The 17,560-nt window shown below is 36.6% G+C and overlaps 1 long non-coding RNA gene across 1 annotated transcript in view; it reads left to right on the top strand.

Annotated features, from left to right (window-relative positions):
• LOC143686436 (uncharacterized) overlaps window positions 1–17,560 on the top strand; it is a 44,244-nt gene that overhangs the window by 1,445 nt on the left and 25,239 nt on the right. The window contains exon 2 of the long non-coding RNA XR_013177138.1: window positions 51–154. This is a non-coding gene — a long non-coding RNA (uncharacterized LOC143686436). The remainder of the gene's footprint in view (window positions 1–50; window positions 155–17,560) is intronic.

Raw genomic sequence — 17,560 nt, 5'->3', positions numbered from 1 at the left:
TCCCTGCTGTAAAAAAAGAAAAAGAAAAAAAAAGAATCATTACATTTCAGAGTTCAGAAAAGACCTTGGGATATTGGAGCCCCAATTACAGATGAGAACACTGAAGCCCTTAGACTAGAAGCTAGTAAGAGAATGTCTTCTACTTCCTTGATGGGTAAGTCTTCCAAGATTTATACCACAGGCTTAGTTGTACTGAAATAGATTATCAAAACTCATGAAGGCAACGTCACCTGTTTGTTTTCAGCAAAATCTTTTAGGTAAAGGAGATAGGTTCTTTTGAAAAAGAACTTCCAAATTTCCCGTGCAAAATTTTCTGATTATCAATATTTTAAGTACGTATTTTTAAATTCTGAAAAAAAAAAGCAATAAAAATATAATAAGGGTTGAGTTAGGGTAGTAGGTCATCAATGAGGTTTTTTCAACACAAATTTCTGTGATGAAGTTTATCTTTAATGATTTTCAAAATATAGTCATTTCGAGTAAGAGCAATGACTGCTATGCCATTGCCATTGGTGATGTTTTATAGTAAAACCTGTATCTACCTTGCTTGTATTTTATTCATTTACTCAATAAACATATCTTGAGCACCAGCACATTCCAGGCACTGTTTTCAGACTGGAGGATATAGTGTAAAAGAAGAAAAAGCCCGTGTCCTTCTGGACCTTATTTCCAGTGGTACTTCTCACTCTTAGCTTGAGTGTCTGCTCAACTTCATGCTCCCCTCAGCCTCCCCTCCCCAAGAACATTGCTGACATAAGTCCCTGTTAAATCGATATAATTAAGAAAGAGGAATGTGTCGTTGAAAACGGGGTGGGTGTGGGGAAGGGAAGACCAGAAGCAAAAGTAAATGGTGGAGGAACAAAGAGGAAAAATAATGAGATGAAGTAATAACAGCATAGTGGAGAAAAACATTTCCCAGAAGCTGTTCATCTTTGTGGATTTTTTATGAAGGCTAAATTCAATTTTTTAAGTCAGATTTGTACTCATATATCTTTTTTGCAATTCTCTTGCTTTCCTGAAATGATGATATTAGGTGGAGGTTGTGTTTTGTTTTTTCTTTTTATTAATTTCATTTTAAAATTTCCAAATACTACAACTACCAAGCAATAACTCAATGTTCTCCTACCCCCTGGTAACTTCTAATCTACTTTCTATCTCTATGAATTTGCTACTTCTAGATATTTCATACAAGTGCAATCATGTGGTATTTGTCCTTCTGTGCCTTGCTTACTTCACTCAGCATACTGTGTTTAGAGTTCATCCGTATTGCAGCTTATATCAGATCTCCATTCCTTTTTATGCCCAAATAGTATTCCATTGTATGTAAATACCACATTTTCTTTATCCATTCATCTGCTGATGGACACTGGTATCATTTCCACCTGTTGGCTATTGCGAATTATGCTGCTTACTGTTCTTTGGGGTATACACCTAGGAGTGGGATTGCTGGGTCGTGTGGTAATTCTATGTTTAACTTTTTGAGGAACTGCCAAACTGTGTTCCAGAGCAGCTGCACCATTCCACTTTCCCACGAACTGTATGAAAGGGTTCCAATTCCTCCATGTCCTCATCAACTCTTGCCTGTTCATTTTTCTTCATTCTTTTTTCTTTATGCTTCTCAGACAGACTAATTTCAATGGTCTTACCACCAAGTTCGTTGATCCTTTTCTTTTGCCTACTCAAATCTGCTATTGAATCCCTCTTTTGGATTTTTCATTTTAGCACAATTTCAGTACAATTCTATACCTTTCAGTTCCAGAATTTCTCTTTGGTTCTTCTTTATAATTGCCATCTCATTATCGAAATTCTTTAGAATTTTGTTCATATATCATTTTGTTCCTGATTTCCTTTTGTTCTTTGTCCATGTTTTTCTGTAGTTCATTGATTCTATTTAAGAGAGTTGATCTTAGATTTTTTATTAATAATTTTAGTGACTGGGATTACTTTTAGATAATTTCTGTCAAATTCTCTCTTTTTTGATAGAAATATGGTAGATATTGGGTAATTGGAGCTGAAGGAATACAGATTGTGCAACAGGACTGATAGTGAAAATTCAGAAATGGATAGCACAATACTGCCTAACAGTAATAACAATAATGTTAGTGCATTTCCTAATATAACTTATGTGGACAGTTTAATTGAATACCATAAGAACATGGAACCTTGAGTGGGGCTTGAGATTTTGTAGGTTTGTCCAGAGTGATGCCCTGATAAATCCCAAAGTGATTTGAACAGTGATTAAAAAAGTATTTGCAAAGTCCCCTTGGGGGAATGCTGAGAAAGTGGGAAAGTTCAACTTCCCCCTGTGGAGAATTCCTAATATTCTCACAAGCAGTGGGAACAACCAAAGCAATAGGCCGAGCCCTCAATCTTGGGGTTTGTTCATATGAAACTTATCCCTGCAAAGGATAAACTAAGCCTACTTGAAATTAGGCCTAAGAGTCACCCCCAGAGAACCTCTTTTGTTGCTCAGATGTGGCCTCTCTCAGCCACCATGAGAAGCAAACTTATTGCCCTCCCCCTCTCTACATGGGACATGACTCCCAGGGGTGTAAACCTTCCTGGCAACATGTGACAGAAATTCTAAAATGAGCTGGGACTCAACATCAAGGAAATGAGAAAACCTTCTCGACCAAAAGGGGAAGAGAGAAATGTGACAAAATAAAGTGTCAATGGCTGAAAGATTTCAAACAAATTCTTATGCATTATATAGATATCACCTTTTTAGTTAAGGTATAATGGAAAGGCTGGAGGGAAGTGCTTGAAACTGTAGAGCTGTGTTCCAGTAGCCATGTTTCTTGAAGGTGATTGTATAATGATACAACTTTCACAGTGTTACTGTGTGATTGTGAAAACCTTGTGTTTGATGCTCCTTTTATCTATGTTATGGACAGATGAGTAAAACATATGGATTAAAATAAATAAATAATAAAGGGAACAAATGTTAAAATAAATTTAGAAGATTGAAATGCTAGTGATCAATGAGAGGGAGGAGTAAGGGGTATAGAGAAAAAATAGGGGAAACAAAGGTTAAAATATATTCGATAGATGGACATACTAGAAGTCAATGAGAGGAAAGGGTAAGGGGTTTGGTATGTATGAATTTTTTTCTTTTTTCTTTTTATTTCTTTTTCTGAATTGATGCAAATGTTCGAAGAAATAATCATGGTGATGAATATACAACTGTGTGATGATATTGTGAGTTATTGATTATATACCAAGAATGGAATGATCATATGATAAGAATGTTCATGTTTGTATGTTGTTATGTTTAAAAAAAAATTTTTAATTCTCTCTTTTTTTGACTGGGCCATACCTTCTGGTCTCCTTGTATGTTTTGTGATTTTTTACTTGAGAACTGGACATTCTGAGTGTTATATTGTGGTCACTCTGGGAATCTAGTTCTTCTACTCCTCTGTTCTTACAGATTTCTGATTTTTACTTGAGGGCTGGAACCTTTCATTTTAACTTTTCTTCAGGGATCTGCCAAGCCACAAAATATGCCCACTAAAAAACCCTGCCTCCCCCTCTGATCAATGCAGAGCCCTGACTTCCATTTGCAGGAGTGCTGACTTCCATTTCCCGCAGGCCACCATTGGAAAGAATCTTTTGTTTGTAATCTCTAATTAAAGGCCATGGGTAACTTTCTGCCTGATGTATTCTTCGGTCACAGGCCTGTGCTGGGTTGGAACACTGGTAGATAGATTCCAGGTTGGTAACACTTTAAAACTGGACAACTTATTTTTAAAAAGCAAACAGACATAAAATGCTAGTTTAATTTCTACCCTTTTCAAAACAGTCGCTCTTCAACAACCTTAGTATTTTCAAATATTTTACTAGCTGGCAACTTTCTTTGAAATGTGCCTAACTAGGATCCAGAAAGAGACTTTGTGACTCAGCTTTCTTAATTCCCACATTCATTACCACAGTGGTCGTGCAAGGAAACTGAATACTTAGCCTGGCAAACTTGCTGATTCCAGACCTAATCTGATCCTGGATTCCTGTAGTAGTTGGGTTACCAACATCAACAGGAGAGGTTGGCCAGAAGAAACACAATAATCATTTGAAATTCTGTTCAGCTGTGTGATTTTAAGAACGTTTTGGGTTTTTTTGCTACTACAGTACCATGCCTTCAATCAGTTACTATAAAGTGATTCTTTAATTCATTGGTAGAAAAAATTACAATGCCATTAGAGAGTAGAGTATCAAATATTTATAAGATGAAATAAAATCTTCCTTGTCCACAGCTGTCTTCCTTCTTATACAGTATTTGTTGATATTCTATCTTTAGAAACTTATTCCATAATATTTACAGCATGGTGATTTAAAATTATAAATATATTTGAAAGGAGCAACAATAAGCTAAGGGTCAGGAAGTTTCTTCTATAAAGGGCCATATAGTAAATATTTTAGGGTTCATAGGCCACACACTGTCTTTATTGCACATTCTTCTGGTTTTTTTTTTTTTCTTTCCTTCTTTTACAACCCTTTAAAAATGAGTTCTTAGTTTCGAGGGCTGCATGGCCACTAGCGGTAGTTCTCCTACCCATACATTAAGCTACACACATGTAAGTATAACTTACTTTGTTGACTGCTGTGTTAAAGACATCCAAAGAATATAAATTTTGAGAGAAGGGTAATAGAATAAAAGTATTAATATTTGAAAACATTCATAATGCTTACTATCTACTAGGCTCTTTTAATTACTTCCTATATATTAACTTATTTAATTCTGTGAAATGGATAATATTATTTTCTCCATTTTACAGAGAGATTAAAGGACTTGCCCATGCTCATATAGCTAGTAAGTAATGGAGTTACTATTGGAATCCAAAAAGTCCAGCTTCTGCATCTGTGATCTTAATTGCTGTACTATGCTGACACTCAGAAATAACATTTTAATTACTCTTTTTCATTATATGTCATACAATTCTACTGTAGAAAATACGAATAAAAAGAGGGCCAAAAAATTCCTGCATAATTTCCTTGTTAAGAAATAACTGCTAATTGCAATTTATTTGTATATCTCAGAAAAGCCATGTCCTTTGATTCTGATTCAATATCATTTAGGGTGGAAATCTTTTGACTGGATTGTTTCCATGGAGATATATTCCACTCAATTGTGGTGTGACCTTTTGATTAGATGGAGCTGTGACTCTGCCAGTTTAAGGTATGCCTTGATTAGTTTACTGGAGGGCTTAAAGCGGAAATAATTTGCAAAGAGTTCAGAGCCAACAGAGCCAACACAAGACCCAGACATTTGGAGATACAGAAAGAAAATGCCCCCAGGGAAGCAGCTTGAAACCAGAAGTCTAAGGCCGTAGTAGATGCCAACCGTGTGCCTTCTCAGCTGCTAGAGGTGTTCTGGACCCATCAGCCTTTCTTGAATCAAGGTATCTGTATTAGTTTGCTAAACCTGCTGGAATGCAATATATCAGAAATGGAACGGCTTTTAAAGAAGAATTTATGTCGCAAGTTTACAGTTCTAAGGCCATAAAAATGTCCAAACTAAGATATTCATGGAAAGATACCTTGTCTCAAGAAAGGGCCAATGATGTTTGGAGTTTCTCTATCAGCTGCAAAGGCACATGGCAATGTCTGCTGGTCTTTTGGCCTCTGGTTTCAAATGGCTTCCTCAAGGACATTTCTTTCTGCATCTCTAAAGTTCTCTGTCTGTGTCAGCTCTGAAGCTTTTCCCAAAATGGTTCCCTCTTAAAAGACTCCATTAATGGACCCACTTTGAATGAGTGGAGACACATCTCTATGGAAACCACCTAATCAAAGTCCTACCCACAATTAGGTGAGTCGCATCTCCATTGAGACAACTTAATAAAAAAGATTCCACCCAACAATATTGAATCAAGATTAAAGAACATGGCTTTTCTGAGGAATACAACATGTTCAAACCAGCACAATATCTTTCTCTGGATGCCTGTTTGGACAATTTCACCGCCTTAGAACTGTAAACTTGAAACTTAATAAATTCCCTTTATAAAAGCCTGCCCATTTCTCGTATATTGCATTCTGGCAGTATTAACAAACCAAAACAGATGGATTAAATGACGTTGTCAAAATAGTAAAACTAACATTAGTATGGAACCAGGATTTGAAACCAGACTGTGGCCTCTAGAACCTTGTCTTAACTCCTGGCCTATATGTAGTTGAGTTTGTATCTATGTATATTTGGGTTTTGTTTTGTTGCTTTCTTTTCACAGTTAGGCTTTTTCTACTTCAAGTATATTAAAAAATAAATTACCCATATTTTCGTCCAGTACTTTCATTATCTTTCTTGTTTTTCCTTGAAATCTTTAAATTATATGGATTTTATTTTAGAGTAAGAAATTAGGCAGAGATTCAGTTTTTATTTTTCTCCAAATGACTAGTCAGTTGTCCCAGTATCATTTATTGGGTAATACTTTCTTTGCACACTGCTTTGAAATGTCACTTTTATCATATTTTAAATTGCAAGATAGTCTTTTCATTTTTGAATTGCTGCCAATGAAAGATGCCTCTTATGTTTCTATTGTGATGATCTACCTTCAAGTTTGATTTGGAAAAAGAAAAGTTGGTTTCAGCCTGGCATGAGACTTTTCATTTGTGGATGATTTATCCGTTAAAAGTAAATGTCATTGATTCTAGGGAATATGTTTTGGCTCAAACTTAACAGTTTTTATAGAAGTATTGAACATGGAATCAGAATGTGAAAAAATATTGATGTTATCCACACACACACACCCTTATTTATAGGTAAGGAAACTGAGGCCTAAAGTGGTAAAAATGACTTACATAAAGGAATAATGTTGATAGTTAATGACTTTACTACACACGGTTCTTTCTGTTGCAAGGATAGAAATATAACTCAAACAAATTCAAAACAAAAAAAGGACATCTTTTTCTCTCTCTCTTAAAACTGGGAACTATGTATGGGGCAGAGAACTACCTCAGGCATGACTGAATCCAGGGATTAAATTAGATCAGCGGTCCTCTCTGCATCTCAACTCAGTTTGTTTCTGAAGGTAGGCCTCATTCTCTCAACTGTTTCGAGTGGACAAGGTTACTAACCTAACATCTCTAAGGTCACATCCATTTAACTGGAAACTCAAGGAAAAAGAGAGAAATTCTAGTTTCTAACCTTTGAAAAGGATTCTGATTGACCTTCCTTGGGTAATATGACCACCCTATTTTTTGTAAGGGTTGGGAAATAGGGTGAAGAAACAGCAGGATATGTATGTTTGTGATTGGTAGTCCCAGTCAGTCTCCAAAATCATTGTTATTGGGGAAAGGGAGTTTCTCAAAGGAAAAGGAGGGTTGCTATTACTAGAAAAAAGGAAGAGATGTAGGATCAGACAATACCTGCTGTCCACTACTACAATAATAGAGCCAGAATTGGAGTTGAGATCTTTGATCTCCCATTCCAATCTTTTCCCATTCTTCTCTTTATTTATTCATTCAACACATATTTACTGAGCTCTCTCTCTATCAGGATTGTATTCAGCTGCAAATAACAATTCCCAGGCAGTGGTGGCTTGCATACCAAGAGGTCTTTTGTTGGCATTGCTCTCTAACACAGTTGAGTCTCATAGTTTCCCAGGTACACCATTGCACTTCCTTGCCTCTGGTCCTTTACTCCTCTGCTGTCTATCTTCACCTGTCAATCACTTAACCATGGCAGGGAAATATCATCTCTCCCTCAAGCCTTCCCAAATTCCCATTCATAATAATCTTCCCACTTCTGTACTTACGTAGTCCTTTTTCAGTCATTATAACACTGAATTTATTTTTGTCTTGTATTGAAATTAATTTGATGCATACATATCAGTCTCCTCTACTGTTATTGCAGTTCCTTCAGAGCAGAGTCTTGTTCAATTTTTGAGAGTCTTGTAGCAAATTCAGGTGCTGATTATACTCCCATTCTCTTGCTCTTTTAACTGTGTTCCTGTTGGACTCAAAATCCAGAATCACTGTGACTGCTGTTAAATACCACATCACCTGAAGACATTAGTGAGCAAAATATACTTCTCTGCAGGTTTTGTGGGGTGTTACATACCACACCAAAAAGAAAAGCAATTTTCATATTCCCCAGTAGATTAAGTATCTCACATATTCTTTCTGAATGGCCCTTAGGACATCACACTCCTCGCTCCACTATTTGACCCCAATTTAGCAATATCCCAGCCCACCCACACTCTGGCACACTTAAACCCAAGATGATGCCCAGTAAAATAAAGTCCCATCTGGGTAACAAATTCCAGCCTTCTTGGAGAGCAGTAGGACGTTCAAAATAGCAGATAATGAAAATTGGGTTTTGTAATGCTTAACATTTATTGAGTATTATGTGTAAGGTACTCCTATACTTGCAAGGCAGGGGTTAGGAGGCCAAAGAGGTTAAATAAATTGCTCCACAGGACACCACTAGAAAATAGAAGCCAAAAATCAAACCCAAGCTATCTGAATCCAGAGCCTGTTTATTTTAATAACTGAACTGTTAACCTCTATAGGACCTAATACATCAAAATGTTGGTTGTGTTAAATTAACTTGTATTTATAAGAGCATCAGAAATACTCTAGCTTCTTATAATTCTAATTAACATTTTATGTCATTCTCATACATATATAAAGATTTTTTTAACTTATAGTAAGTTAGTGAATGAATAAACCTAATTTTCTGACTATGCAACCCAGTTTCCTTATCTGAATTCATTAATTGAACCAGTCAATTAATATTAATGCATTCACAATATGTGAAGTACTGTACCAGATGCCAGAGATTCTATGAAGTACAAGCAAAGTCGTCTGTTTCTCTTTTTGGTGTGGTATGTAATGCCCTTGACAAAACCTGCAGAGAAGTATATTTTGCTCACTATTGTTTTCAAGTGATGTGGTTATTTAGCAGAAGTCAAAGTGGTTTTGGATTTTGCGTCCAAAAAGAACGCTGTGCAATTAACAGAGCAAGAGGATGGGAGTACAATTAGCACCTGGATTTGACAAAATGAAAGTGGAGATAGAGTCCAAAAGTAAAAGGTTGAACCATGTGATATCAAAGGCCTCTCCCAGCTCTAAATGCCATGATTCTATTGAATAGGAGTTTCTATCCATGTACCTAACAAGGAGATTTATAATCATGAGGATATTCTTTCTTTTACCCTAAATTTTCAAATTAGGGCAAAAAAGTAGACTCCAATCAATTTTAAATGACTGCTACTCTTGGCTAGGCACTGGGGTGGGGGAAGACATGCTTCTTGTCAAATAACCACTGAGGAGAGAAAGTAGAGTTGCTTCAAAGCAAAATAACAAAGAAAGGAAAGCCTTGCCTTACTGCCCTCCACCCTTTCTCACTGTCGCCCTTGATTCTAGTATCTGAATCTGCTAGAAAGTTAGTGTCCTCTTGCTTCTCCCTGAGTCCCCCAAGTTTTACTTCTACACTAGCCAAGCCAATTCAAGTGCCTCCTAATCCAGAGCTGCCTTTGAAACGTCCCTCTTTACCTATAAGCCAGATGCTTAACTTTTCATCTCTGAACCCGTCGTATTCCATGGTTTTCAACCCTACATATTAGAATCACCTAGGGAGATATTTTAAACATACTGACGCCCATCTCTCTAACTCCAGGGATTCAGATTTAATTGGTTTGAGATGATGCCGCATATTGGTATGTTAAAAAAAAAAACAACCTCCACAACAGATTCTAAAGTATAACCACACTGAAAACTACTTTACCTTTGAAACTGTAGTTGCTAGATTTTCATCCACTTGTTAAATCCCTACTCTAGACCCTGAGAAGAATTATTTCCAAGTTAGGAAGAATTTAAGGAGTCTTAAAGAAGCTCAGCTATTACATCAAGCTTTAATCCCACTGTAGCCTGAACTCCTAGTTCTAGTAATTACAGGCAAGTGTTGTTGCTCATGATTAAGTACCTGCCCCAAAGGAACACAGAGGAAAAGAAGGGGAAACAGTTGCTGGGCAGACAAAACAGCAGGCATTTACTCCTATCCCACTTTCTTCTGTATCCCTGCTCAAACCATTATAACAGGTCTCATGAATAAACAGTGTCACTTGGTGACAGACATGAACAGTAAACTATCTGGCCTAACATTTCTTCCACCTTGCCTAGGTTGAAGTTTTTCTCTTTATTTCATGCTATACACCTCTGTAAGTGATACTTTCTCAAAGAAGCCCCATCTTTAACCTCCTATCCTTTTTTTCCCTCTTTTTATTTGTACCTAATTAATTCCAAAATCTCTTCCCCTTTAATCTATTTTTATACACTGCCCCCCTCCCCCCCAACTACAATCATGGCTAAGCATAAAAGTGGTGTTGGTGATGTATTTAAACCAAAGAAAAGAAAAGCCACATTTTGAAAATGGAATTTTGACTTAAAAATAAAAAACAACCTCTGGAGCCCATGAAAGTTCTAATAAATGTGCTTCAGATTTCCCATAAAAGACTGTCTCCCTCTTTATTCTCCTTTAATGAAACCTTTTCTTCAGAAACCAACATTCAAAATAAATGGCATTTTTAATGCTTTTTTTATTTTTTGTTTTGATATTTGTTTTACAACAGTTTGTTTTGTACTATTTTTCCTGCTTTTTTCTTTTTTTTTTTTTACAAATTTCAGTCTGTGAGTTATGCCTAGAAAATTAGCACCATCTACAATATTATTTGAATTGGAAATACTATTCTGAACATGACCCATTCATAAATTGAGAATTCTATAAATATACCTAGCAAAACCCTACTTTTTTGAGGAGATAGTTCCTTTGGTTTGCTAAAGGAGAAGAATATGAGGGCAAATTTTAATGACATCTGTTTCTATTATAAAGTAGATGACTTTACTTACAGGGAAGGAGCTAATCTCTTCTTCAGTCTGAACAGTGTACTATATATGATTTTGCTAGTGTCCAGAGGAGTATCACGGCAAAACAAAGCAACCCTGAAACTAATTTCATGACTATGACAACCTGAAGATGCAGTTCCTATTATAATGCCTATAACTATTCTTAGAAAAGTGCCTTTAAAATTCAAATATTTGCCTAATCTAAAATAAGTGCTTTTAGAGAGGATTGTGGGAAGATGGTAAAGTAGAGAATCCTAGGAATCAGTCTCTCTATGAAAAACTCTTGAACTGGTAAAAGTGTCTGAATCAACTATTTTGAAACTGTAGAGTCTAGTTATACACTGTGTAGCATCCAGGGAGGTGCTGGAGGAAGAGGCTGGTAAATTGTGAATTTTAGTTTCTGTGCAGTGACTATCATTCCCTGTCCCCCAATACTGTGGCAAACAACACTGGGGAGCCCAGGCAGCTGCTGCAACATGCTAGTGGCAGAATGACCTATAAGGACCTTGTCCTGCAAAATCTGGGGAGTGTGGTCTGATTGTTAATCACAGAGTTTGATCAGCTACTTCATAATGCTGGGAGCAAACTCTGAGGTTGGCTGTTGTTTCAGTCCACCTCAGGCAAAAGTGGCAAAGGAGTCTTAAAGAGGTAGTACCTATTTTTCCCTCCTTTTCTCTTTCCATTTCCCATTTGGGAACAAAAATGGTTTAGAGGGCGGGCCACGGTGGCTCAGCAGGTAAGAATGCTTGCCTGCCATGCCTGAGGACCCGGGTTCGTTTCCCGGTGTCTGCCCATGTAAAAAAAAAAAAGAAAGAAAAAAAAATGTTTAGAAAAGTCAGAAATTGACAGCTCAAGCCCTGAACAACAACAAAGCCTAACAACCCCAGAGAAGTGGGAGAACTAGATTTCTAGAGTTATAGCAAACAATATCAGAATGTTTATTTTTCACCAAAAAGTTACAAAACACACAATGAAACAGAAAACTATGGCCCATTCATAGGGAAAAAAAGAACTTGCCAGAAACCATCCCTGAGTAAATTCGTATGTTGGAAATATTAGTCAAAAAACTTTAAATATCTTCAATGAGCTAAAGGAATCCATATACAAAGAGCTAAAGGAGAGAGACAGGACAAGATGGCAGCATAGTGAGGTATGGAATTTAGTTTGTCCTCCAGAGTAGCTAGTAAATAGCCAGGAACAGTACAAAACTGCTGGGCAAACATCAGTGACTGAACACACAGCACAGACCATCCTGGACCAGGTGGAACAGCTGAGATCCCACAAAGAACTGTAAGTCTTGCAAGCCATGGAGGCTGGCACCCCTCCCCCATAGGCATGGCAGGTTGGTTCCCCAGGGGGAAAGAAAATAAACTTTACTACAGCCAGGCCTTAGCTCAACCAAGCTCCAGTACAGATAAACTTGGAATAAGCACTAAAGAATCTAGGAGTTTTTGCCCTGGCAGGGAGGGGTTGGGCTGACAGAAAAAAAAAAAAAAAACAGGCTTTTTGAGTTAGCACAAAATCCTGGAAAAGAACAGGACCCCAAGAAAAAGGGGCACTTAGAGCATAGAGTCTTCTATGCATACCAACTTAAGCTCTTGTTTGACAAATCCAAGGAACAGGGATCTGGCTCTGAAAAGCCTTTTTTTTTTTTTTCCTTCTGTTTTTTTACTCCATAAATGCTCATTAGATAGATCTGGAAGCACTCTTAGGCTCCAGCAATGCCCCAGGCAAGGGTGGAACTAAAGCTTGTCTGAGAGACAAAGTAATTAGTCAGGTGAAAGGAGTTAATTCCCTAAAGGGTGTATCTTCCTTTAAGAAAAAGGAGGAGCTCAGCTTAAATGGAATCCCTCCTTCAAGAAATTCAGGCCCCAGGGTCTTGAAAACTGAAGCAATTAAAGCCATCATACTACCTCACCTCTGTCTCAACCATGCCTCTGGCAGGAAGAGTCTGCTGAAATTAAAGGCACCACATCAATTTAAGCTGGTGGAAAGCTGTGGAAAAATAAGCACCACATGCTGGGCAGAATAGGAAAAGCACAGAGTCTAGAGGCTACATAGAAAAGTCTGACAACCTGCTGGGTCTCACCCTCAGGGAAAACTGATGCTGGCTACTCTTTCCTCCTGAGACATGGACCTGTCTAGTCTGAGAAAATACGGCTGGGGTCTATAATATCTGAGGAAACACTCCTCACACATGCAAAAAAAAAAAAGCTCTATATAGGCAGAGCAAGAAAGAAAAAAACAAGAACTGAAAAATTTTGATCAGTTAAACAGAACCTATGCTAGAGGTCTGGAATAAGTTGAACTGAATGTCACAGAACAGATAGAGAACAAAGCCATCGAACAAGAAAACCCTAGGTAAAAGAGTGAAAACAACTTCCAAAATAAACTAATTATGGAAATCAAATGCCATAGGCAAGGAAAAAATAATGAGTCATACTAGGAAAATTGAAGATACAGCTCAGTCAAAAGAACAAACCAACACTTCAAATGAGATACAGGAATTGAAGCAACTAATTCAGGATGTTCAAACAGACATGGAAAATCTCATCAAAAATCAAATCAACGAGTTGAGGAAGGATAGAAAGAAGATTTTGTGTGAACAAAAATAACTCAAAAGTTTGAAAAAATAAATCACAGAACTTACAGGAATGAAAGGCAGAGTAGAAGAGATAACAAAAACAGTGGAAACCTACAGCAATAGATTTGAAGAGGCAGAAGAAAAGATTAGTGAACTAGAAAAATTGAACGTGAACTCTGACACACAAAAGGAAATATAGGGAAAAGAATGGAAAAATATGAGCAGGGTCTTAGGGAACTGAATGACAACATGAAGCACATGAAGATATGTGCTATGGGTGTCTCAGAAGGAGAAGAGAAGGGAAAAGGAGGAGAAAGACTAATGGAGGAAGGAATCACTGAAAATCTCCCATCTCTTGTGAAAAACATAAAATTAAAGATCCAAGAAGTGAGGCATACACCAAATAGAATAGATCCAAATGGGTATACTCTAAGACACTTACTAATCAAATGTCAAAGACAAAGAGAGAGTTTTGAAAACAGCAAGTGAAAAACAATCCATCACATACAAAGGAAGCCCAATTAGACTATATGTGGATTTCTCAGCAAAAGCTATGGAGGTGAGGAGGCAATGGTATGATATATTTGAGATTCTAAAAGACAAAAACTGCCAACCAAGAATCCTATACCCAGTAAAAATGTCCTAAAAATGAGGGAGAGAGTAAGATATTTTCAGACAGTCATGGAGAAAATTTGTGGCTAAGAGACTGGCTTTGCAAGAAATGGTAAAGGGATACAGGCAGATAGGAAAAAGAAGGAGAGAGAGACCTGGAGAAGAGTGTAGAAATGAAGACTATTGGTGAAGGTAAAAAAAGAGAAAAAAAAGTTGGATATGACATATGAAATCCAAAAGACAAAATGGTAAAAGAAAGTACTACCTTTACAGTAAAATCATTAAATGATAATGGATTAAATTCCCCAATAAAAGACATAGACTGGCAGAATGGATTTAAAATCAAGACCCATCTACATACTATCTACAGAAGACTCATTTTAGATCCAAGGACAAAAGTAGGTTAAAAGTGAAAGTTGGGATATTTCATGCAAATAACAATCAGAATGAGAAGGAGTCACTATACTAATATTCGACAAATTAGAGTTCAAATGTAAAACAATTTTAAAAAGATAAAGAAGGACACTACATATTAATAAAAGGAACATTCAACAAGAAGAATAAAAATCATAAATATTTATACACTGAGCCAGAGTGCTCCAAAGTACATGAAAAAACAACTGACAACAATGAAGGAAGAAATAGACACCTCTACCATAATAGTTAGAGACTTCAATTCCTTGCACTCATCAGTGGATAAAATATCTAGACAGAGGATCAATAAAGAAACAGAGAATTTGAATAATATAATAAATGAACTAGATTTAATAGACATTCACAAAACATTACACCCCACAACAGCAGGATACACATTTTTCTCAAGTGTTCATGGATCATTCTCAAGGATAGACATATAATGAATCACAAAGAAAGTCTCAATAAATTTTAAAAGATTGAAATCATACAAAACACTTTTTCAGATCATAGTGGGTGAAGCTGGAAATCAATAACAGACAAAGCACCAGAAAATTCATGAATATATAACCAACACACTCTTAAACAATCAGTGCATCGAAGAAGAAATTATAAAAGAAATCAGGAAATATATCAAGACAAATGAAAATGAAAACGCAACATATCAAAATTTGTGGGATGCAGCAAGGGCAGTGCTGAGACAAAAATTTATTGCCTTAAGTGCCTATATTAAAAAAGAAGAAAGTAAAAAATTGAGGAACTAGCTGTTCACTTGGTAGAACTGGAGAAAGAACAGCAAACTTACCCTAAAGCAAAAAAAAGTGAAAGAAATAACAAAATTAGAGCAGAAATAAATGAAACTGAGCACATGAAAACAATCGAGAAAATCAACAAAACAGAAGCCAGTTTTTTAAGAAAATCAATAAAATCAATGGACCCTTAGCTAGGTTGAGAGAGAGAGACAGAGGCAGAGAGAGGGTGGGGGAGAGAGAGAGAGAGAGAATCAAACAAATAAAATCAGAAATGGAAGACGACACAGAAATGAAGGATGTAATGAGAGGATGCTAGAGCAACTATATGCTAATAAACTAGACAACATAGATGAAATAGACAACTTTCTAGAAAGGCATGAAAAATCAACATTGACTCAATAAGAAATAGATGACCTCAACAAACATATTACAAGTAAACAGATTGAATCAGTCATCAACAAAATCCCAGAAAAGAAGACTGCAGGACTAAATGGCTTTACATGTGAATTCTACCAAACATTCAAGAAATTAGTACCAATCCTGCTCAAACTCTTCAAGAAAATTGAAGAGGAAGGAAAGCTACCTAACTCATTCTAAGAAGCCAGTATCACCCTAATACGAAAGCCAGATATAGAGACTACAAGAAAAGAAAATTGTGACCAATCTCTTTAATGAATATAGATGCAAAAATCCTCAAAAAAAAAAAATACTTGCAAGTCAAACCCAGCAGCAGCACATTAAAAGACTTATACACTATGTTTAAGTGGGATTTATTCCAGGTATGCAAGGATGGTTGCATTCCTATGTGGATTAGAAATTCAATTAATGTAGTACTCTATATCAACAAATCAAAGCAGAAAAAGCACATGATCATCTTGATTAATGCAGAAAAGGCAACTGACAAAATTCAACATCCTTTCTTGATGAAAACAGTTCAAAGAATAGAAGGAGAAGGGAACTTCCTCAACATGATAAGGGGGATGTATGAAAAACCCACAGCTAATATCATCTGCAATGGGGAAAGACTGAAAGCTTTCCCTCTGAGATCAGGAACAAGACAAGGATGCCCACTGTCATCACTGTTATTCAACATTGTCCTGGAAGTTCTAGCTTGAAGAATAAGAGGCATCCAAATTGGAAAGGAAGAAGTGAAACTCTTACTGTTACCAGATGACATGATACTATATGTTGAATATCCTGAAAAATCTACAGCAAAGCTAGTAGAGCAAATAAATGAGTACAGCAAACTGGCAAGGTACAAAATCAACATCCAAAATCAATTCTATTTCTATACATTAGTGATGACCAATCTAAGGAGGAAATCAAGAAAAAAAATCCATTTACAATAGCAACCCAAATAATCAAGTATTTAGGAATAAATTTAAGTAAGGATACAAAAGACCTATACACAGAAAACTACAAGAAATTGCTAAACGAAATAGTAGAAGACCTAAATAAATGGAAGGACATACCATGTTCATGGATTGGAAGACTAAATATGGTTAAGATGTCAGTTCTACCCATATTGATTTATAGATACAATGCAATACTGAACAATTACCGTGGTTAAGGCTAACAAAATTACTGTTTCTCCCAATAATCTTTTGCTTTACTTGGTATGCATTGTTATAGTTCACTAGCTGCCAAAATGCAATATACCAGAAATAGAATGGCTTTTCAAAAGAGGAATTTAATAAGTTGCAAGTTTACAATTCAGGCCAAGAACATGCCCCAATTAAAGCAAGTCTATAAAAATGTCCAAACCAAGACACCATCAAGAGGTTACCCTCACTCAAGAAAGGCCAATGAGTTCAGCATTTTCTCCCATCTGGGAAGGCATGTGGTGAACATGGTGATATCTGCTAGTTTCTTCTTCAGGTTTCTTCCTCTATGAAGGTCCTTGGGAGGTGTTTTCCTTTTTCATTTCCAAAGTCACTGCTGACAGCCTCTGTGGTTCTCTCATCATTCTGTCATGGTTCTGCAGCACTCTCCCTGTTCTCAAAAGGCACTCTCTCCAAAATGTCTCATTTTTTTATAGGATTCCAGTAAACTAATCAAGACTCAGGTAGAATGAGTGGAGACATGATTCCATCTGTTCTAGTTTGCTAGCTGCTGGAATGCAATATACCAGAAACATATGCCTTTTAAAAAAGGGAATTAAATAAGTTGCTAGTTTACAGTTCTAAGGCTGAGAAAATGTCCCAATTAAAACAAGTCCATAGAAATGTCCAATCTAAGGCATCCAGGGAGAGATACCTTGGTTCAAGAAGGCTGATGAAGTTCAGGGTTTCTCTCTCAAGTGGAAGGGCACATGGTGAATACAGTCAGAGTTTCTTTCTCATCTGGAAAGCCACATGATGAACAC

This window comes from Tamandua tetradactyla, chromosome 1 (assembly GCF_023851605.1).
Source record: "Tamandua tetradactyla isolate mTamTet1 chromosome 1, mTamTet1.pri, whole genome shotgun sequence".
In the NCBI taxonomy this organism is placed as follows: Eukaryota; Metazoa; Chordata; class Mammalia; order Pilosa; family Myrmecophagidae; genus Tamandua; species Tamandua tetradactyla.
Note: the sequence above shows the minus strand (reverse complement) of the source record. Positions and strands in the feature narration are given on the sequence as shown.